This window comes from Schistocerca gregaria, chromosome X, assembly GCF_023897955.1.
Source record: "Schistocerca gregaria isolate iqSchGreg1 chromosome X, iqSchGreg1.2, whole genome shotgun sequence".
NCBI classification, from domain to species: Eukaryota; Metazoa; Arthropoda; class Insecta; order Orthoptera; family Acrididae; genus Schistocerca; species Schistocerca gregaria.
The window spans coordinates 420,362,571-420,386,689 of record NC_064931.1 but is presented as its reverse complement, the minus strand read 5'-3'; the positions used below and the strand labels follow the sequence as shown (position 1 = coordinate 420,386,689).

Genomic DNA, 24,119 nt, shown 5'->3' with positions numbered 1-24,119 from the left:
CACAGGCACATAGACACAGGCAACAGAGCATGCACAATGTCGGCACTAGTACACTGTATATCCACCTTTCGCAGCAATGTAGGCTGCTATTCTCCCATGGAGACGATCGTAGAGATGCTGGATGTAGTCCTGTGGAACGGCTTGCCATGCCATTTCCACCTGGCGCCTCAGTTGGACCAGCGTTCGGGCTGGACGTGCACACCGCGTGAGACGACGCTTCATCCAGTCCCAAACATGCTCAATGGGGGACAGATCCGGAGATCTTGCTGGCCAGGGTAGTTGACTTACACCTTCTAGAGCACGTTGGGTGGCACGGGATACTTGCGGACGTGCATTGTCCTGTTGGAACAGCAAGTTCCCTTGCCGGTCTAGTAATGTTAGAACGATGGGTTCGATGACGGTTTGGATGTACCGTGCACTATTCAGTGTCCCCTCGACGATCACCAGAGGTGTACGGCCAGTGTAGGAGATCGCTCCCCACACCATGATGCCGAGTGTGGTTCCTGTGTGCCTCGGTCGTATGCAGTCCTGATTGTGGCGCTCACCTGCACGGCGCCAAACACGCATACGACCATCATTGGCACCAAGGCAGAAGCGACTCTCATCGCTGAAGACGACACGTCTCCATTCGTCCCTCCATTCACGCCTGTCGCGACACCACTGGAGGCGGGCTGCAAGATGTTGGGGTGTGAGCGGAAGACGGCCTAACGGTGTGCGGGACCGTAGCCCAGCTTCATGGAGACGGTTGCGAATGGTCCTCGCCGATACCCCAGGAGCAACAGTGTCCCTAATTTGCTGGGAAGTGGCGGTGCGGTCCCCTACGGCACTGCGTAGGATCCTACGGTCTTGGCGTGTATCCGTGCGTCGCTGCGGTCCGGTCCCAGGTCGACGGGCACGTGCACCTTCCGCCGACCACTGGCGACAACATCGATGTACTGTGGAGACTTCACGCCCCACGTGTTGAGCAATTCGGCGGTACGTCCACCCGGCCTCCCGCATGCCCACTATACGCCCTCGCTCAAAGTCCGTCAACTGCACATACGGTTCACGTCCACGCTGTCGCGGCATGCTACCAGTGTTAAAGACTGCGATGGAGCTCCGTATGCCACGGCAAACTGGCTGACACTGACGGCGGCGGTGCACAAATGCTGCGTAGCTAGCGCCATTCGATGGCCAACATCGCGGTTCCTGGTTTGTCCGCTGTGCCGTGAGTGTGATCATTGCTTGTACAGCCCTCTCGCAGTGTCCGGAGCAAGTATGGTGGGTCTGACACACCGGTGTCAATGTGTTCTTTTTTCTATTTCCAGGAGTGTAGTTTTCTAGACTGTATTGTTCTTGTACATAATATTAAGAAAAGTGAACATGCTAAGGAAAATGTTTTATCCAGATACACTAGACGGAAAAGATGAGTTCCCAATTTTTCCAGAATACATTAAAAAGGCTTATTAAGAGGAATTTACGGAAATTTTCGAGAATATCTTATTCAACCAATGTGCCGTAACACCCTGTTTAGCTCGCAGTTAAACCACAGCTTTTCCGTCCAGAGATTTTTTACAACAGATAGTTGTAGCGGTAATGCTATGCATGTGTTAGTATTAACGGTTTACAGCTAAATTCAGCCGCCCGAATTCCTTTTAGTTTCATCAAAGTGAGTAAGGATCTTATATGATAAGTGATTTTCATTTGATGGTGACAGCATGAAACCTCGGTATGCCTATCGTCTCTTGAATAACTACAGCCCTTAAAGAAATGAAGAGAATGTTTGAGAGAAAAACAAATCTTAAACGACCGCTCTCAAGAGCTACGAATCATTAACTTAAACACGAGACTGATTCACTTTTTTATTTTTGAAGAAATTATCCATAAACAATGGTTATTTACACAATGTAATTACAAGAATATATAATTATTGTCATGTTTCAGTTTGTGTTTCCAGCACATGTTAAACTGGACAGACGTATACACCGTTCGCACGTGAGCGTTCACGCCAACTGCAGTCTCTGGAAAGAAAAGAAGTTTTAAACAGGACATCAGGAATGAAAAGTTATTTTACGAACCCATTTATCTAAAATTTGGAAATGCTGCTGGCACATATAACATGCCTCTACATTTAACGTTAAGAAGTGATTTGTATGTCACGACTATAGTTGTTATATTCAATATCTTAATCACAAAGCAGAGATATAGCCTGATAAACTTACGCCAGTCGTCGCGTTGTGATATTCAAAATGCGAATTTTTTACATTTGTGGAAAGTACTGAAGTAATTCAATGTTATCCACCAATTAAAAAAAAACATTTCCTTGTGTTCTCTTGTTTAAGTCCAAGCTTATTCTCAAATTTTCTCAAGAATTTTAATGTGTCGTCATGAGACACCATCTATATCATCATCTTGACAATTACAAACATAATTTACAGATATAAGCAGCTGCAGAGTCTTCGAAAAGTATTTTATTCAGCTTCGTCAGCCTCTGTGTGCAGGGTAATGAAACTGTTTCACTGCCACCAATATTGTCAATTTTGTTTGGCGACAGAATTGACTGATAAATGATCACTGAGCATATTATACTGCATACTTGCAAAGCTGTAGGAACACTTCTGAATAAATCCTGACGGCAATTGAGGTACCTCAGATCGAATAGGTATCGTTATTTCGCTTAATCAATAGACCATGATATTTTTTTAGAATGAAAGTGTACGGTTCCAGAGACCTTTTTAATCAAGCATCGATTAAGACACACACACACACACACACACACACACACACACACACACACAGAGAGAGAGAGAGAGAGAGAGAGAGAGAGAGAGAGAGAGAGAGAGAGAGAGAGAGAGAGAGAGAGAGAAAGAGAGAGAGAGAGAGAGAGAGAGAGAGAGAGAGACGAAAACTTGTACAAAGGCCAGGATTCGAGCTCAGGTCTCCTGCTTGACGGTAATCTCTGCGCCACCCTGTCACAGTAGCTTTTCGTAACTGCAGCGACTACCCGAATACGCCTCTCTCTTAAATCCAGATTCCCATTCACGCCTCAGCGGACTTTGTATTCCCCCTAAACTCGAAGATCATTATTTATTTCTACATTTATACTTTAGTGGAGACGGTGTTAAATACAATAATTAGGATTTTCAGTTTTTTTTCTCGTGTCTGAATGTTCCATTAATGTTAGCGTTTAGTTACATCTGAAACTGATTGTAGTCCCTTTGTAGATTGAGAAATAACCTCTATAGTTTTACCTGCAAGAAACAGAGCCTGTACTAGTGCTGTCAACCTGTGTATGTATCGTTGAATCGACTTACATACGTGCTCTTTTAATGTCGAGAACAATGTGATTGCAGATGATGATCGTAATACTTTGTCAAATTTCTTGGATTTTTTTCACCGAGTTCCCTTTGTTTCTTGGATATTTGGTTATTCCTCGGACAAAGCACATTCCCAATCCCGGGCAGGATTATTTAGAGAATACTTAAGCTGCTCTTCAGTAAAATCTCTGTCAATCATGAGCCAGTTTACAGTATTTCCTTCCAAGTGTCCTCCACGTTAAACACGAATGCCGTGTGGTAAAATCTCTGTAGCAGAGCCATGAATTATGTTATGTAGTAGTTATGGTCTTCAGCCAGAAAACTGGTTTTATTCAAGTCTCAACGCTAGTCCACCCTGCCCAATTCTCATCGTTACTGCAAGCTACATCCATGTGAACCTGCTTACTGTATATTCAGGCACAGGAAGACGCAACTCTCAACCGTATGTGAAAAAATCTACTATGAAAATTATCGATGTGCTTATGCTGTTGTACGCCCACGGAGTCCACAGCCGAACGAATAAACTCTTAGCTTCACGAGCGCGACGTCTATGGATCAAAGAACACTGTCAGTAGTTTTTTTAATTCCCACGTAATTAAACAACAGTTTTATTATGGCCGTGGAAAGTATAATATTTAAATATTCATTTACTATTTTCGTAATCTTTCACGTGAAAAAATTGAGAAAAAGTTTTTTCCTTTAGGAGATTGTGAATGAAACAAGGACACGCACTAACTTTCAATCAAATCAGTGTAGTGATTTTAATTGTACTATTGTATCGTTATTTGTAATAATTATAATCTATAACCTGTGTAGCACTGCATGAATCAGAATGACACAGATTGTAGAAACATGGGAAACAATAATAATCGCGACCAACGACATACGTAATGGAGGCCGAAAATTTGCGTGCATTTTTTTCAGTTTTTCTGATGCAAAACAAGCTTTGCTTACATTCAGATACGCGCCTCGGTTGTCACACTATTTCACAGTGTACCATGTTTATCGAAGCATAGCATCGAATATTCGTGCAAATAACTCTCAAATGAAGTGGTACCGGCAGCGAGATTCGATTCAGAGAACTCGTGCTTATGAAACATACCGCTTATTCACTCGACTGCGGATTCCGTGAACATTCGCTCGCCTGCGGATTCCGTGAACACTTGTGGCCCTACAAAGCAAGCAGCAAATGCAAGCCGATAATTTTCAAACCCGATTTTCTCTAAAACGTTTAAGAGTTGCGTCTCTGTATTTACACGTGCTGAATTCCTAGTCTTGCCCTATTCATCCTGTCAGTACAAATTAAATCGGTGGGATAAGTTCGTACGGCCCCCCTGTTAGCCATTTTGCACTACCGGTAAATCTCATTTGTTAGACGTCCGTATTATCTTTCCCTGGTTTCATTTCTAAAGCTCTGTGTTGTTACCACGTTAGCAATCTGAAGCCCTTCAGCATCTCCAGCTATCTTCCATGTAGATAACTGTTATTGTTCTTAAATCAAATGATGGCAGTGGTTAAATTATATTCTGCTCAAATTCTACCAGACGACTGGCTCCATCATTTATTTCCCCAGTCCATATTGTTCTGTTTTTCCTTACCCTATTCATACTATACAATTCCAGTGTCCCATCACAACTGAAGTTTCATCTCACGTAACTATCTGGATAATTTCTATTATTTCATCGTACATTCTTTCAATTTCTTCGTAATCTACGGAGCTGGTTGGCGCATAAATATTTACTACTGTTTTAGCCTTTGACTGCATGTCTATCTTGCCTACCGTATTATGTTAATAATGCCGTACATGGTTATCTACTTTCTTATTGATTACTAAATTCATTTATAATCTTATTCTCACGTGAATAGAAGTCTTGTTCTTCCCGCCACCGTACTTCGCTAATTAGCATTATATCCATCTTCAACTTACCCATGTTCGTTTTTAAATTCCCTAATCAATTTACCTGATTAAGGCATGTAACACCCCACGCTCCGAACCGTAGAATACCAGGTTTGTCCTTGCTCATGATGCCATATTCCTGATTAGTTCCTACACAGAGATTGGAATGGAGGATAATTTTACCTCTGGAACAGATCGACCACTGTGATGCCAGTATCATTGAACTATGCAGTGTAGCTGCGTACCTTTGGAAAAAAATTACGTGTATAATTTCCTCTTGTTTTCAGTTGTTTGCAGTACTAACACAGTAAGGCCATGTTGCCTAATATTACAGGATCAAATGAATGCATCATCCACATTGTTGGTCTACATCTACACCGATAATCTACAAATCACGTTTAAGTACCTGGCAGAGGGTTCATGGAAGCACCTTCACAATTACCCGTAATTCCAATCTCGTATAGCGCGCGGAAAGAACGAACACTTAATGTCTTTCCGTACGAGCTCTGATTCCCTTATTTTATTATGGCGATAGTTTATCCCTATGTAGGTCGCTGTCCACAAAATATTTTCGCATTCGTAGAAGAAAGTTGGTGATTGGAATTTCGTGAGACGATTCCGTCGCAACGAAAAACACCTTTCTTTTAATTATGTCCAGCCCAAATCCTGTAATATTCCAGTGCCACACACTGCCTTATTTCGTGATAATACAAAACGTGCTGCCCTTCTTTGAACTTTTTCGACGTATTCTGTCAGTCCTATGTGGTAAGGATCCCAAACCGCGCAGCAGTACTCTAAAAGAGGACGGTCGAGCGTAGTGTAGGCAGCCTCCTTAGTAGGTCTTACCACTAGTGCATAGGCTGCTGCTCCTCTTGGGGATCCACAGGTTAGTTGCACCTCTCCACATATACCCCTCCATTTTAGCGGCACTTACGGTATGACTTTCTGCATCATTGACGCGTGCAAGCAACCACACCTCAACAAAGTCCATGCTGATATATCTTACTGCTGTGAGATCTGGAAGTAAAATTTTGTTGAACGTAAGATTAAAGTCTTCTGTTTTCACTGGTTCGCCATTTGCCCTTTCCAGTAAAGGTTTGATATCAATGGCCCCTTACCACACCCAAACTTGTTTCAGTTCCACTTTCCATATCAGTGCCTCTGAGTTATAATAAAATTGCTTATGTTTAGAATATTATGCAGCTCCTTTTCAGTCGTGTATTATAGAACTGATGAAGGTTCAGTAGAACCTCGCCGATCCGACGACCTCCGAAGGTCCGACTACTCGCTTCTACATCTACATCATACTCCGCAAGTCAGCTAAAGTTCTGTCGTGGAGGATACTTTTGGTACCACTAAGCGAGTTCCCCTTCCCTGTTCAACTCGCGAATGGCACACGAGAGGAATTATTGTCGATAAGCCTCTGTATTTGCTCTACTTTCTAACATGACCATCGTATTTCCAGTGTTTGTTTAAATTTGCCGGCCGTTGTTACGGACAGGTCTAGAACAATCAGTGACTCCATCAGCGATATGGGTCAGTACGCCGTTTGTGTGTGCAGTCGTTCGATCAATTTTCTTGTGCAGCAACTTGTTTCTATCAATAAGTGTTTCTATACACGCGTGTGCTTTATAAATTAGTGACAATGTTGTTCTTACACATTAAAGAGTGTAGGTCGGTTGGTTGGTTTGGGGAAGGGGACCAAACAGTGACGTCATCGGTTCCATCGGATGAAGGAAGGACGGGGAAGGAAATCGGCCACGCCCTTACGAAGGAACCATTCTGGCATTACTCTGAAGCGAATCAGGGAAATCACGGAAAACCTACATCAGGATGGCCGGGCGGGGGTTTGAACCGTCGTCCTCCCGAACGCGAGTCCAGTGTGCCAAATACTGCGCCATCTCGCCCCGTGTTACAGTGTGTAAAACTGAAGTTTGGCACCAAATAACTATGTGACTCTGGCTCTAGCGAACAAAACTGAATGTGCTTGCAAGGTTAGATAAAGGCAAGTCTCTTCAAAACATTGCAAGTTAGGTAGGGGATGGAACAACAACTGTTAAAGACTGCAGAGAAAATGGGAAAACTTAACAGTCTTTGTACGACGACTGATGATGAGAAAGGGCTGAAATAAGCAGCCTAAAAGTGAAATTGTAGACAAGGATTTTTGCATATAGTTCGAGCAAAACAGAAGAAAAGGAACTCCACTGTCTGGAGCAGTCATAAAAGAAAAGGCTCTGATTTTGTATGAAAAGTTAGATGGAGACAGTTAAAATGAAAAATTTGCAACTAGCGAAGACTTGCTACCTCGGTGGAGAAAACGGCATGGCATTTGAAATTTAATTATTTCCGGTGAGAAATTGTCTGCTCACGAAACGGCTGCCGATGAATTTGTTCCGAAATTCGAAAACTTCGTTGAAGAGCTTAAGTTGACTCCTGATGAAATCTTTAACGCTGATGAGTCTGGCTTATATGCAAAATGCTCCCTACAAGAACTCTTGCTGCACAGAATGAGTCCGTAACAAGCACTAAATTTTCCGAAGATACAATAACTATTCCTCTCTTCAGCGACGTTAATGGCAGTCAATAGGTACCACTGTTTGCGATCGGGAAGGCAGGGAAATCAAGGACATTCAAAAAATATTAATATCACATTATTGCCTGGATATTATAGTAACGAAAACTCATTGCGACATCTTCTCCACGTGAAAATGAACTTGAAAAAGATGAAATGGAAGCTTTACTTCTTCCTGCCAACGTTACACACCTAATTCAACCCATAGACCAGAGTGTCACTGAGTGGTTGCAAAGGCGATATCGTCGAAAATACATTGAATGTATTTTAGAGAGGACACACCGGGGGCAACAGCTTCTTTCAAGCTATGAAATTAGAAAGAAAGATGTAATCTACACTACTGCACAAGCTTGGGAAGAAATAGCGCCATCAACGCTTGAAAAACCGTGGCGCAAACTGTAGCCAAAACTGGGTAAAAAGATGAACCCTACCTTAGAATGACTGAAGAGAATCAAGATTAAAAAGGACTTGCAATGAGTGATGAACGTCGTGACGTAGACACTCCAGCAATTTTGAGGGTTTAGCCAACTTCACAAACGGACTTTGCATCCAGCGGCGTGACTGAATCTTTACTGCTGACGTTGGTTGTAGAACGGAAGGAAAATTAACTGTCAACCAAATCATTGACAGTGTATCTCTGACAACCGATGAGAATGAGGAAGATGATGAAGATAATGAACCTACCGGCTGAATATCACACACAGATGCTAAAATTGCATTTGATACAAGCAATACTACTTGGCGACAGAAATAAGTGCGACGTACGAAGAACTTATCCATTAGGACAGTGCGGCGAAATTTGACGTTAATGGGTTATGGCAGCAGAAGACTGACACGATTGCCTTTACTAACAGAATGGCATTGCTCTGCAGCGAATCTGCTAGACTCGTGATCATATCGGTTGGAATCTAGATGACTGGATAACTGTGGCCTTATCAACGAACAAAGCTCTACGTCAGTAACAGGGTGCTGGGGGTGATGGGACATTTTAATATTAAATTGATTTGCAAATTAATTAAATGTATTGATTAATTAGCCCCGAACCATACCCAATCCCACCACCGGAGGACCTCAGCCTGCATGTGAATCCAAACTCCCTCCCCCTTCAAAACCTTCTGGGACTCGACCCTTAGTATTTCTGGATAGAAATCCCTACTGAACGCCCCAAGACTTGGAAACTGCCCAAATGCACGAAAGGGAGGTTGGGTTACTGTACTTTATTTATTTTAGCTGGGAAACTGAAGAAAAGATCGGTCGGTCCTCATTACGTAAATAGACAAAGATAGGGCCTATCTGCATAGTGCTACACAAGTGGTGGTGATTAGTGTTTAACGTCCCGTCGACAACGACGGAGCGCAAGCTCGGGTTAGGGAAGGATTGGGAAGGAAATCGGCCGTGGCCTTTCAAAGGAACCATCCCGGCATTTGCCTGAAACGATTTAGGAAAATCACGGAAAACCTATATCAGGATGGATGGAGACGGGATTGAACCGTCGTCCTCCCGAATGCGAGCCCAGTGTGCTAACCACTGCGCCACCTCGCTCGGTGCTACTCAAGTCCTGTCTAAAATCTGAATACTGCTCAAAAATTTAACGCGTCATACAGCACAATATCACTCGAAACTAGTGGCAGACGCATTCTAACTCTTCGCCTACAAGCTGGTGGGAAAAAGGCTCGGGTGTAAGGTACTATATTTTCTTAATTTTGACTCGGTTGGTGGGAATTGTATTTATGTATTTAACTGACGAGATGCTGGTATTGGACAGAGGAGTTTAATAGGTGTAAGTTTAATAGGTATAAGAATACAGCTGAGGACAGTATTTATCGCTGTTTGACATCAGAGTTCGCTACAGGCTCCTACTCGACAATCACCCTGCAGCCTAGGTAATCGAAGTCAATACACACTGCCACAACTGATGGAAAAATGCATCATTGTTCTAATTACACGTAGATATGGTCATGTAAAAACCAGCACTCATTATGAACAGGTCATAATGCAACATATGTACTGGGGATTGGAAAAAAATGATCGCAATAACACAACTACCACAAAAACCAACCCCAGAAAATTTCAGAGTACCGGCAGCAGTTGCATCATCGTCGTTCTCGATCAACTTGAAAGTAGCCTTACCTTAGGTAGAGATTAAGGCGTGCTCTGTCTTTCTGCTGGTGGTCCACAAAGAGGTCATGCTGGTGGCATTGATATACTGTCTCCAGTCTGATGGAAATCTGTCACAGGTAGACAGAAGGCAAGAAGAGAACGCTTCTTGAAATTTGTTAAACGTATTTCACATTACGACTGGACTTCCCCATGGAACAACAATGACTTGTAAAACAGGAAGCTCGCCGCCTAAGGCGACTGCACACCCCATTATATCTGGGAGCACAGTATTCCTTAACTTTGGTCGCAGTAGCCTGCAAAGTGAGGAACAAGCCCGCTGAGGTCACGGCCCACCTTGAGGGGATGGTCCTTCGCCAACACAAAAGCATGTTTAGTCGAGTAAACAAAAGGAGATAAATGGTGGGCCACCCAAAGTGCAACTTGCTTGTCTAAAATATAGCAACACATCCCTGCCCACCACACGCCGCCACACTATTTGCGTGCAGCTGCGTCAGCGATCTCACGAACACTGAACCGTCCTCCACACCACCCCACTACAAGTGATCAAAGTTCCGCGATAGAGAACAATTGTACTTAATGCAACGTATCTGTTATGAACAAGTATGTTTTAAAATAGAGAAAACAGTCGCTTCGATCATAAGTGTCCTCTTCACTAAAGTAGGTGCATTTCATTTCCTTTTCATTTAGGAGCATAATCGGTATAGTTTTTTCGTTAGACTGCATGATCCAATACGCATCTCATTATTTTGCGATATACAACGAAGTGCACCACCACTGATTACATATGGTTAGGCAATTAACCCCCCTGTACATGTCCACAATACGTGGAAGTGGGAAATTAACTGACTATTTTGCTGCAAAAACTATCGATCATAGCAGAATGACGCCGTCATTTCGAGGCCGTCATTGGAGTTAAGGAAAATCAAGAATTTAAACTCTGAAGAAAAAAGATCTATGTTAAGCAATTTCTTTCGGCTTGGACAAACTACACTACCTGAAAGCCTCTCTCGCGTTGATGTCGGTGTCTGTAAATAAACTATCATGCAGATGTGTATTATAAACGTTTGAGACATGCAAAATACCATTGCATTTCTCGTCTTTCACGACACTGGCTCACACGTCGGAATAACACACATCCATTTTATATTCTACAGCAACATGCCATAAGTCACGAGGACATTGCTGTTTTGTACTCTATGGAAAGTCCCATTTTACCAATGAGAACGTGTGTTATATCACACCTGCGTTTATGAATCATACTGTGAGAGGCTGTCTAGTAACAGAACGTTCTGAAGATTTTACCGTGTCTCTCTCTTCCGATATTTCTAAAAAACAAATACTGTGTGCGTGTTGACATCGAGTATATTACATATAGTACATAAATCGTTCCATTGGCTCAGTAGCCCGTGCTCGAAGCCGATTGCACATACCTGCATGAAGTTTTGTTGACTGTAGTGGAGGAAGACAGTATCCAATAGACTATCAATCACAAGAGGGGGTTCCTGTATAGTTCCTTCATAAGCAGTTCAATACATTGTTTCTTCAGTTTCAACACATCCAAACAGTGTACGATTACAGTTTTGTATACTGACACACACATTTTTCTAACATGAGAGGGGTCTGTGGCAGAAGCTACACCGACTGAACACATTTCCAGCCTTTGGCTCTCAAAGAAAGCTGAACATCACACGGTGTAAACTATGCAGCTCTCACAACACTCATCTGGGTAGAAATAAATCACAGAGGCAATGTTTCTCAGTGACAAAAATGTGGATGACATCACAACATATGAAAACTGGAAGAGTTGGTAGCGTTGTAGAGCGTTTCCAACAGGTATCCGAAGGTGATGGCCTATACAGGTAATCTCATCTTCCACAGCGACAAGGTAGCGGATGTCTTTGCGTTCAGTTTCGACGAGCATTCTCATTTTGCAGTCATAAACATGATTACTGTTCTGCTGTTCATCAATGCTGGAAGGTGCCGTTTGCAACACGCGCAAGGTAGTAGAAATAAAAAGAGGTACTGTTATCTTATTGGTGAAAGTAAATAAAAAACATGTGGAGGGCATCGCTCAAGGTGATGACCTCTATATTTAACCCCATGCTCAGCGATGGCAAGTAGCAGATATCCAGCGTTCCGCCAAAGCTACCTCCATCTCAGCCAACAGGTGTCAACCATTATCTAGTAATCAACAGTATACCACTGGCCGGACGGGCTGTTTATATGGGATGATGAACTGTAGTACACGCAACAGTTGGTAGCGTAATCTATTTTAGCGGCATTACCCGCTGTTCCGTAATTTCAACGCCAGCCAGTGACACAGCAGAATACTTCCCATTTTCTGCACCATCGCTAAATCACCTCTCAGCTGCCTTGCAGCTACAATATACTAGACTGCGAATGCAGTTAGAAGATGGTGCAGTACGGCCATTCGATCATCTACACCAAGGTATATCTGACAGCGTCCTATACCGATGCAGTTACGTTTTCTACGTATTTCCAGCTCATCGATCGTAGAGCAGAATTCACGATTACGATTGGCAATCTGTCCCTGTGGGGATGGGCGTCACAAGTTTTCTCGCATTCGCAGGATAAAGTCAGAGACTGACAGATCCATTCCACATTGTTCTTGACCAATTATCCCTGCAGCACCAATCTTACCCACGGCAACCATCCAAAAGCACAAGATCTCTCCAAATACTTGCGTGTCGAGGAGGGTAGCGTCTTTTACCTATGTACAGTAGGTATGAGGATACTGCGGAGATATAAAAGATGCTTAAGAAGAAACGTATGCCTGATAGATGAAGCTCCAGATTTAAGGAGCTTGAAATATTTCATGTAAATAACCTTGCTAATAATTCTGAAGCTCTATTCCACTGTCTGGGGTCAGTACCACGATGGTTAAAGCATGGAAGGAATGATCGTAAAGCACGAACACTCACTCCTATGGTTACACGGTTCTGCATCTAAAAACTGCAGTCTTGCTAATGCCATACAGTTTACTAAGTGTTAGTCGTACGGAATGCAACACTCTTAATATTGTAATGCAGACATACAACCACCCCGTAAGTTTCCTACGCAAATAACTAGGGTGACAAGCTTTAAAATGCAAAAACGCAGCACTGTGTAGCCGTGTGGTCTAGGGCGTCTTGTCACGGTTCGCGCAGCTCCCCCCGTCTGAGGTTCGAATCATCCCTCGGGCATTGGTGTGTGTGTGTGTGTGTGTGTGTGTGTGTGTGTGTGTGTGTGTGTGTGTGTGTGTGTGTGTGTTTTTTGCCCTTAGCGTAAATTACATTAAGTAATGCATAAGCCTAGGGACCGATGACCTCAGCAGTTTGGTCCCATAGTCCTTACCACAAATTTCCAAATGCAAAAATAGTTCCTTCTACACTATTCTTGTGTTCTAGGATGGCATCGTCAGTGTACAGGTGGGTCAGTAACTATTGCCACCTAGGGTGCCTCCGAAAATATGATAATAGCTGAAAAGTTTATGGGACAAATGTTGTATGGGACGATAGGGACCATAATATGACGTTGGGTTCTTTGTTGCTAGGTGGAGTCGCGTCAGAGATCTAAAAGTCAACTTTGTTTTCTTAAATGGGATGCTATAGTTTGATACTTATTTTCTGATATCGAGACGAATCGAATGATGGGTAAGAGTAAGTTCTTTGCAGGACAACGAAGGTCAAAAAGGTGGCATGAACGACCATTCACAGAAGGTGTTCGAACTGATGACCATTGGTATCAATGCAGTGCTGCAATCTTCTTATCATGTATTGAGTGGTATTCCTTATCACACCGGCACTTATCGAAGCACATGTTCTGACAATTCTCTCTCGTATACCGAGTAAATAGTAAATATTCGCCGAATTCGGCGTATACATTTAACGTGCCATTGACATGTAAACACAATTCGACGGTTTCGCAATACAACGCTAATAGGAAGGGTAAGACTAGTATCGTCGAATGAAGCGAATGTGAATCATGTATTCCTTGCAAGAACAAGTCGATATGCTTCTCATTTACGGAGGATGCCAACGAAATTCAGTGAGAGCTAGAGACTTACACGCTGAAAGACATCCTCAACGTACTCACCCTACACGTCGTACATCTAAATACACTACGTGATGAAAAGTATCCGGACACCTGGCTGAAAATGACTTACAACTTAGTGGCTACCTCCATCGCTAATGCTGGAATTCGGTCTGCTGTTGGTCCACCATTTGTCTTGATGACAGCTTTCACTCTCGCAGGCGTACGTTCAATCAGGCGCTGGAAGGTTTCTTGGAGAATGGCAGCCCATTCTCCACTGAGTGCTACACTGAGGAGAGGTATCGATGTCGGTCGGTGAAGCCTGGCACGAAGTCAGTGTTCCTAAATATCACAAAGGTGTTCTATAGGATTCAGGTCAGGACTTTATGCAGGCCAGTCCCTTACAGGAAAGTTGTTGACGTGTAACCACTCCACCACAGGCCGTGCATTACCAACAGGTGCTCGACCTTGTTGAAAGATGCAATCGCCATCACCAAATGGATCTTTAACAGTGGAAAGCAAGAAGGTGCTTAAAATATTCATGTAGGCCTGTGCTGCGATAGTGCCACGCAAAACAAGGGGTACAAACTCACTCCACGAAAAACACGACCACACCATAACTCCACCTCATCCTAATTTTACTGTTGGCGCTACACACGCTAGCAGATGAAGTTCACCGGCCTTTCGCCATACCCACACCCTGCCATCGGATCGCCACATTGTGTACCGTGATTCGTCCTCCACCCAACGTTTCCCACTGTTCAATCGTCCAATGTTTACGCTTCTTACACAAGCTAGGCGTCGTTTGGCATTTACTGGCTTATGAGGAGCCGTACGACCATGAAATCCAAGTTTTCTCACATCCCACCTAACTGTCATAGTACTTGCAGTGGATCCTGATGCAGTTTGGAATTCCTGTATGATGGTCTGGATAGATGTCTGCCTATTACACATTACGACCCTCTTCAATTGTCGGCGGTCTCCCTTCACGTTTCCACTTTACTATCACATCGGAAACAGTGAACCTAGGGACGTTTATGAGTGTAGAAATCTCGCGTACAGACGTATGACGCAAATGACACCTTATCACCTGACCACGTTCGAAGTCCGTGACTTCTGTGGAGCGTCCCTCTCACGGTGTCTAATGACTACTGAGTTCGCTGATATGGAGTACCTGGCAGTAGGTGGCAGCACAACGCACGTAATATGAAAAAGGTATGTTTTGGGGGTGTCCGGATACTTTTTATCACATTGTTTATGTTTATGATAAATTGAGAACGACTGGATCTTTAACGAATCGGAGGTCACCAGGCAAAGGAAAGCTACTAATGAGGAAACGACAATTGGTACTCTTGCCATTGTGGTTCGAGATCCTTCTGTTAGCTCCCGTCAAATCGCAAGGGAATCTGCCTTGACCCAGAGTAGTGTTCTTCGTGTTCTGCATCGCCATAACTATCATCCTCCTCGCCGGCCGCGGTGGTCTCGCGGTTCTAGGCGCGCAGTCCGGAACCGTGCGGCTGCTACGGTCGCAGGTTCGAATCCTGCCTCGGGCATGGATGTGTGTGATGTCCTTAGGTTAGTTAGGTTTAACTAGTTCTAAGTTCTAGGGGACTGATGACCACAGCAGTTGAGTCCCATTGTACTCAGAGCCATTTGAACCATTTTTGAACTATCATCCTCACCATATCAGTCTAGACCAAGAATTAACTGGTACTGATTGCATGCGTCGCGTTGAATTGTGCCGATGAGCTCAACTTCAGATTCAGAGGGATGACACATTTATTAATTTGGTTTAGTTTACTGACGAGGCTAATTTCACGAAGTATGGATATGTTAATTTGCATAACATGCATTATTGGGCAACTGAAAATTCATTATGGCTGCGGCAAGTTGCATACCAAACACCATGGTCGGTGAATGTATGGTGTGGGGTTCTGGAGGACAGAATTATAGGCCCCTATTGCATCGAAGGAAATCTTAATGGCAGGAAGTAAACCACATTAGGTCTGTTATTGGAAGAAATACCTTTAGGAACAAGGGTCATAATGTGGTATCAACACGATGGGTGTCCGGAACATTTTTCGCTGATTGCTAGAAATGAGTTAGAGACACAATTCACAAATCTTTCGATTTGACGAGTAGGAGATGCGTCGTGGCCGGCTCGTTCGCCAGAATTGACGCCTCTGGATTTTTTCTTGTTGGGATTCATGAAAGACCTTGTTTATACAGACGTTCTAACTACACCTGAAGAGAGAGAATTGTCAGAGCATATGCTTCGATAAGTTCCGATGTAATACAGAAAACCATTCAGTGCATGGTAAGAATATTTCAGCACTGCATTGATACCAATGGTCATCACCTCAAACACCTTCTGTAAATGGACGTTCATGCCACCTTTGTGACCTTCGTTCACTTTCGAAGACCTTACTCTTACACATCATTGGATTCATCTCGACAGCCGCTATCAGAAAATAAGTACCAAACTACAGCATCCCGTTAAAAAAACAACAAAAAAACAAATTTGACCATATATCTGAAACGAACCCACCTAGCAACAAAAAACCAACGTCATATTATAGCTCCCGTTGTCCCATGCAACTTTTGTCCCACAAAACTTTTCAGCTCCTATCATACTTTCGGAGTTATTCTTGGCGCCAATAGTGACGTCCATTCGCTCAATACAATTTGAAACTATACCCGTCCTACCAGGCAACATGTTTCCACTCATCAACAGTCCGATGTTGATGTTTACAGGCCTAGACGAGGCGTAAAGCTTTGTGTCGTGCAGTGATGAAAGGTACTCGAGTAAGCCTTTGGCTCCGAAAGCCAATATCGATGAAGTTTCGTTGAACGGTTCGCATACTGACACTTCTTGAGGGCCTAGCGTTGAAATCCGCAGCAATCTGCAGAAGGGTTGCACTTCTGTCACGTAAAACGATTCTGTTCATTCGTCGTTAGTCCTGTTCCTGGAGGGTCTATTTTGCGGGCGCAGTGATGTCGGAGATTCGATGCTTTACCGGGTACCTGCTATTCACGGTACACTCGTTGAATGGTCGAACGGGAAAATCTCCACTTCCTCGTTATATCTGTTCGCTGTGTCCCATCGCTCGTGCACCGACTATAACACTACGTTGAAACTCAAATCTTGAAAACGTGCCATTGTAGCAGCAGTAACTGACCCAACAACTGTGCCAGACACTTATCTTCTATAGGTGTTGCCGACCGGAACGCCTTATTCCGCCTGTTTACATAGATCTGAATTAGAAAACCCATGACTATACCAGTTTCTTTGGCGCTTCTGTGTATATTGAACTGCATGTTTGACAACACAGTTATGGATTGCGATACAGATGTTTTGAATGCTGTAACGGGACGCCTCTATGTAATACTTATGTTGCCTTTGTTGAAGTATGCATTACGTAATAAGACGTAGTTCAGAAGGGGTGAAGGAGGGTTAAAACTGTATTCAGCTAGAGCATTATTTTAAAGCTTTTTTCGGGAATGAGTGTACGGGTACCTCAACCCACCTCAATTCCCCGCATTTCGTGGTACTTTTTCCTTAATTTTATGCACTATGAGTCAGTTTACGTAATTTTGCACGCTATTTCTGGATATTACATATTTCGTTGTATTTCCCTGAAATTTACGTATTTACTATCGATTTCTGGTAATTACAACAGGGTTTCTCGCTTTTTACTACTTTTATGTAATTTTTCATATCTTTTTTGATTATATATAAATATATGCGAGAGAGAGAGAGTCATTTCCGTCATACCCATGCTTTCAGATGGTTCAAATGGCTCTGAACACTATGGGACTTAGCAGCTGAGGTCATCAGTCCCCTAGAACTTAGAACTACTTAAACCTAACTAACTTAAGGACATCACACACATCCATGCCCGAGACAGGATTCGAACCTCCGACCGTAGCGGTCGCGCGGTTCCAGACTGAAGCGCCTAGAACCGCTCGGTCACCCCAGCCGGCCCATACCCATGCGTTTTTTGATTTTATACAGGGGCATTTCAATATCCTATACAGAAGAATACTAAAAAAAATCAAAGAATTCGCCTCTTACCAATGATCTACATGAATGTATTTTGGGTAGTGAGATAATAAAAAGTATAGTAACAGTCGCCTTGTACCTAGATGAGGCTCAATGAGTGGAGCAGATTGGAAACTTTTAGTGTAGAAGCAAATCCGTATCCTGCTACGACACATCAGAGAGCTTGCCTGCAGATTTATGTTCCGATGCACTTTATGGGACTCAAAATCTGGCACAGTTTTACACGTTCATTTCATGTCCACTCTACCGTTTAGATATGCAACAGGGAGTTTACAGGTGTACAGAAATGATTTCAGCTGCTGTCCAGATGCTTTTATCCCAGAAGTATATGCTCCCACTGCTGTCATATGAGCTTCACTGCTTTCATTTACACCTTCTAATTCTGATACACCCCCAAAACCGAGTCAGGACTTCTACAAACTGTAGATTCCGGTTTTTTTATCTTAGTAGTAAGTTATTCGTTAGTTGACAGTGTGCCGACAGTACTTTGCATCCTGGATCGTCAAAGTTTCCCTTCCCCGAACCTCCTCGTATCCCCGGCAACGTAATTTATAGACGAACTATTAGCATGTTGTACATTCGAACTGCAACCAGCACGATCAGCCTTACATTTCATATAAGTTAAACGGTTGACCTACTGAGCACTGCAGCTCATTCTCGCATTTCCGTCAGTAGATAGAGATATAAAGTACGTGGCCTAGAGCCATGTGCTCTCATTCAGTTAAGGGGAAGTGCCAATCCACACCGCTAGCTTTATTGTTACACATTAGTGTTGAACTTCTTTCTCTTTATTAAGATATTAATCTGTCCATACTCAAGAGATATCACCTCATTAATTCAATTTGTTAGTATATGTAATTGTCAAATGGAATAAATATATTTCTCCTGAAATTTCAGACTACACATGTATCGAAATACGAAACCTTTCCTAAAACCAAGTCACAAATTTTGGTGCCGTTAACTTCCTGATGATAATTTACATGCATTGCTACTCTCTATGAGGCAAGCGACCTCACCCTGTCTGATTATTCAACAGAGGCCGGGATTGCAAAGTCACATATCATTAAGCACATTGGAATCGCATTCGGGGAATTTATAATAGAATTCCGAATCCAGAAAATAGTATACATCCATATCGCCTCACGGTAGCAAAGGAAACCGTCATAGTTTACAGGGCCGGGGGAAGGGTTAAAACTGAATGCAGCCAGAGCATACATTTTAAGCCTTTTTTCAGTCTTGAGTGTAAGGGTACCCCCAATCCACTTGAATACCCTGCATTTTGTAATACTTTTTCTGTAATTTTACGTATTCTGATTCAATTTACGTAATTTTCCCAGTTTTTTCGCGGTTTTACATATTTCGTCGTATTTCCCTCGGTTTCACGAATTTCCAATCAATTTGTCATAATTTTACCTGGTTTTCCTCGATTTTTACCGCTTTTATGTCATCTTTTTATTTTTTCATGTTATTCCGTATGTATATGGTCATATTACCGGCATAAGCGTGCATCGTTTGATTTGATACGAGGATACTTACGTGTATTACATAATAGCCTACTAAAAGACAGCCAGCAGGTGGAAATCTGCAGAAGATTATAATTAAACTTTCAAAACGCTATAGTAATAACACCACTGGTGAGAATGACGTCAAACTGCAACGGAATGTTATACGAGAAGGGGGAAATTTATGGCAGAAAAAAGTAGTGTGAAAATTGATCAATAGATGGCACTGTATGTCAGAATGCGTAAATGTAAACACCTGTCTTGCTCACGACCCACTGAACTATGTCCGAACACGCCGGGTACAGGGCTTTTCCTCCTTTCTCGTCGGCGACGTTCGCCATGACTGTGTCAATGCAAGATCACGCTTTGCTTGTGAAGCTGTATTACAAGAATGATGACTGTGCACACGTTGCTCTGCAGAAGTTCCAAACACAGAAGGGTTTGAAAAACTGGCCTTGGTCCGATGACTGCCATGGGTCTGGAGAAAATGATTCAGAAATTCGAATATACGGGTTCTTTGGTGTGCGATCTTGTAGGAGGAGGAAACGAATTGATTCGATGTAAGTGGAAGCAGTGGCCCCAGCAGTGCAGGAGGAGACGAGTGGTGGTGTGAAAACGTGTAGTGCACGGAGAATCACCAGAACATTGAGCATACCCATGAGCTCGGTGCATAAAATCCTACGAAACACCCTTCTTTGCTATCCATTCAAAATTACCAATGTTCACTAGTTGCTTACTGTTGACCTGCCAGCAAGAGAGACCTTCGCTTTAAAATTTCTCGCTCACATGGAGGTGGACAATGACTGGTCGTGAACGATTTTGTGGACAAGTGAAGCCCACTTCATCTGTCAGGATATGTCAATACACAGAGTTGTCGAATATGGGCAACGGAAAATCCACACGCAAATCAACCAGTACAAGTTCATCCTGAAAAGGTCACTGTGTGGTGCGCGTTTACGGCATCATTTATCATAGGACTACATTTCTTCGAACAGACAGGTGTTTCCGGTCCTGTTACCTGTACCGTCACAGGTAAGCGCTATGAGTGTCTTTTGTGCAACCATGTCATTCCAGTTCTCCAACAGCGTGGGATGTGTGGATGAGATCTTTTTATGCTAGATGGTGCATTTACGCGCACTGCAAATCCAGTGAAGCAGCTGCTGAAGCGCCATTTCGGAAATGCTAGAATTGTCAGCCGACATTTCCATACAGCCTGGCCGTTCCCAACACCTGACCTCCATCCGTGTAACTTCCGGATGTGGGGCTATCTGAAAGCTGTTGTGTTCAGTGTTCCGATTGCAAACTTAGCTGCATTGAAAGAACGCATTTCACAACACATTCTGAACGTGACCAAGGAAACACCTCGATCAGTTGTGGAACTTGCTGTTTCTTTATTTCAACTTGTTGCAGAAAACAGTGAACAGCATATTGAACATGTTTTGTGCCAGTCGCACGGAAATTAATAATCCGATTTCATTTTGATTCACGATTTTTATGCGCTTTCTGACCTCAGGAAATGAAAAACCGATTTTTCTCATCGGATGTGACACGTCGTGGTGGATGGGCTTACGTATCTCTCACTATCACACCTGTACACCCATGCACACTGAGCAGTACAGTTCGTTTAACGTCAAACGTATATCTTAGTCATTTGTAGTCGACCACTATTAAATTATGATCCTTACATCTATTGCTACATTTTGCAACTATTTATTTTTCTTCTGCCATTCGTTTCCCATCTTCTCCGATAATATTCTGTTGCAAATTTGGCATCATTCTGATTAGTTGAGCAGTGTGTATTACCTATTCTGCTCTTCTGCTCCACGACAGAGTCCCCAGCCCGCTATTCTCATCATTTTGTTATGCCGATCAGGTGTGATGTGTCTGCAACCACAATCGCACGTGTACGCCACAATTCCGCAAAATTATCCGGAGTTCCGGATGAGATACACAGCTATTCCGCAATTTACTCTGTATCTCCCAGCACAGAGTACTGCGTCCTTGCAGGACAGACGCTGAAACGCAAGTGTGTCTTTTCTACCAAAAACCAAGTGGAGCGTGCCACTCCGCTCGTTTGGCTGTCCAATCGCAACATTTTAACAAATGTTTCACCAATGAGCGCCTCCCGCTCGACTTGAGTGCGCGGTAAACACCACTTGGGGCGAATCACCGTCGCTTGTCGGAGTCGCCACTCGACTGAACTTTCCTGATGCTTCCTTGGCCCAGCATGTAATGGGACACATTCCGCTCCTCTGTCCCACGCTCAAAACATACAGAGTGGGGGATTCATTTAGAAACATTTCTTGTTGGAATTGTCACCTGCGACACTTTTGTGAGCCCTGGGCGACACATCCGTGTCCCTGCTTTGTTCACTTTGGGGAGACACTCTGCTTGCCACGCAGTTTTCTGCCAGAGATTCTGCCTGCCTGTTGGGTGGTATGAAATCCCTGCTGCTGAAGACTGCCCTGGTGGTGCCAGTCCTCCTGGGGTGCTGGAGGTCGTAAAATTCGACCTTCGGTCTAACGCGCTGCTGGCTTCCCACCACTGGCATCCTGGGTACCATTCCACGCCAAACTATTCTAAAATATTATTTGCACTTAACGCAATGCAGTATAATCCCATCTCTGCAGTATAATCCCATCTCTGTTAACATAGCGCGATGAACTGAGAATTTGTTCACATCCATGTTGCTATTTGTCATTGCTGCCCTAATTAATTATTCAAAGATGCAAAGTGGCGATTGATTTGGGCTTTGCACTCCCAGTGCATAGACAATATAGGTAACCACCTTGCAATCTGAATGTGAGAGACGCTCTCAGATCGTGTAATTTGTCCAGCAAGCTAAAAGAAATTTATTAACATAGATGTTTTTTCTTCGCAGTTTAAATTCTAGAATGTTTTTTACTGCAATGTCGGTTTCGAAATAACGATGTCATTCTACGGTGATCAGTTTTTTCAGCAAAATAGTGGAAGCTTTTTCTCCCACTTTTACGCATGGTGGTCGTGTAAAGCGAGTGTACAGCCTAATCATTTGTAATCGATGGTGGTGCACCTCGTTGGATGTCGCAAAATAATGTGATGCGAATTGAATCCTGCAGTGTAGCGAAAAAAACTATACCGACTTTGCTCATAAATTACAAGGAAATGGAATGTGTCTATTTTTGTGGAAAGAGGACATTTATTATCGACGGAACTTTTTAAAATACGCTTGATGACAGATGCGTTGATATAAATTACAGTTGTTCTCTATTGCAGAACTGCGATCGCTTGCCGTGGGGTGGTATGGAGGACGGTAACTGTGTGTGAGATCTCTGACGCAGTTGCATGCGACCAATGTGGCGGTGTGTGGTGGGCTGGGATGTGTCGCTATATTTTAGACAAATAAGTTGCACTTGAGGTGGACCGCCATTTATCTCCTACTGCTTAGTTGATGCTTTTGGCGATGGACCGTCGTCTGAAGGCGGTCAGTGACCGATGGGAGCTTATCCCACGCCTTCCAGGCTGTTACGGCCATAGCTGAGGAACACCGCGCTCCCAGATATGATGGAGTTTGCGGGTCGCTTTAGACAGAGGGCTTCCTGTTATCCAAGTCATTGTTATTCCATGGAGGGTCCAGTCTTTCCGAGAAATACGTTTAACGGATTGCAAGAAGCGTTCTCTTCTTGCCTTTTGTCTATCCGTGACTGATTTTCACAGACTGGAGACAGTATATCAATGCCAATTGGTGACATTCCCTCTGTGGATCACGAGCAGCAAGACAGGCCTCAACCCCTACCTATAGTGAGGAGAGGGAGGGAGGGAGGGAGGGAGGGAGGGAGGGAGGGAGATAAGGCTGCCTTCAAGTTGGTTAGTTCGTGAGCCCCCACTGAGGAGAACGCTACTACAACTCCTGCCCCCCTGCAATCTTCAGGGTCGGTTTTTGCGGTAGTTGTGTTATTACAATGATTCTTTTTCCCAATTTTCAGTACTTATGTTACATTATGACCTATTCATAATGAGTGCTGGTTTTCTCTCCACAATGTCGACTTGTAATTAGAACAGTGATGCGTTTTTCCATAAGTTATGGTAGTGTGTATTGGCTTCGATAGCAATAGATACAGTCCTCAACTGTATGCTTATAGGTAATACACTTATTAAACTCCTCTGTCGAACACCAGCATCTTGTCAGTTGAATACAATTCCACCAAAAAAATTAAAAAAGAAATAGTACCTTACACCCCAGATTGTAGATGTAGAGCTGACTGTGAATGCGTCTGCCACTAGTTTCAAGTGATATTGTGAAATTTTCTCCCAGCAGGTTAACATCTGTCGTATGGCGTCGTCGATTTCTGATCTGTATTGCTGTATTGCTGTTTTAGGCAGTCCTTGTGTAGCGCTATGTATATAGTTGTGCAATTACGCCCGACATTTATGACTAATTACGTAATTAGGACCGATCTTTACTTCTATTTTCCAACCAAAATTAATGAAGTACAATAAAATAACCTTTCTCTCCTGCATTTGGGGACTTTCCTTGTGTTGTGTGGTGCACTAGGATTTTCCCACCAGTTGCCGGGTAGGGGGTGGGGTGGGACGTCAGCACAGCCCTGGGACGAAGTAATTCTCGCCAAAATTCGAAATTCCCCTCAATGGGGTA

At 43.4% G+C, this 24,119-nt stretch overlaps 1 protein-coding gene across 1 annotated transcript in view; it reads right to left on the bottom strand.

The window, feature by feature from the left end:
* Window positions 1-1,940: 1,940 nt before the first annotated feature.
* LOC126299243 (uncharacterized) overlaps window positions 1,941-24,119 on the bottom strand; it is a 168,082-nt gene continuing 145,903 nt past the window's right edge. Inside the window, exon 3 of the mRNA XM_049991031.1 lies at window positions 1,941-2,000. The gene's annotated coding sequence lies outside the window, so the exon portion shown is untranslated. The remainder of the gene's footprint in view (window positions 2,001-24,119) is intronic.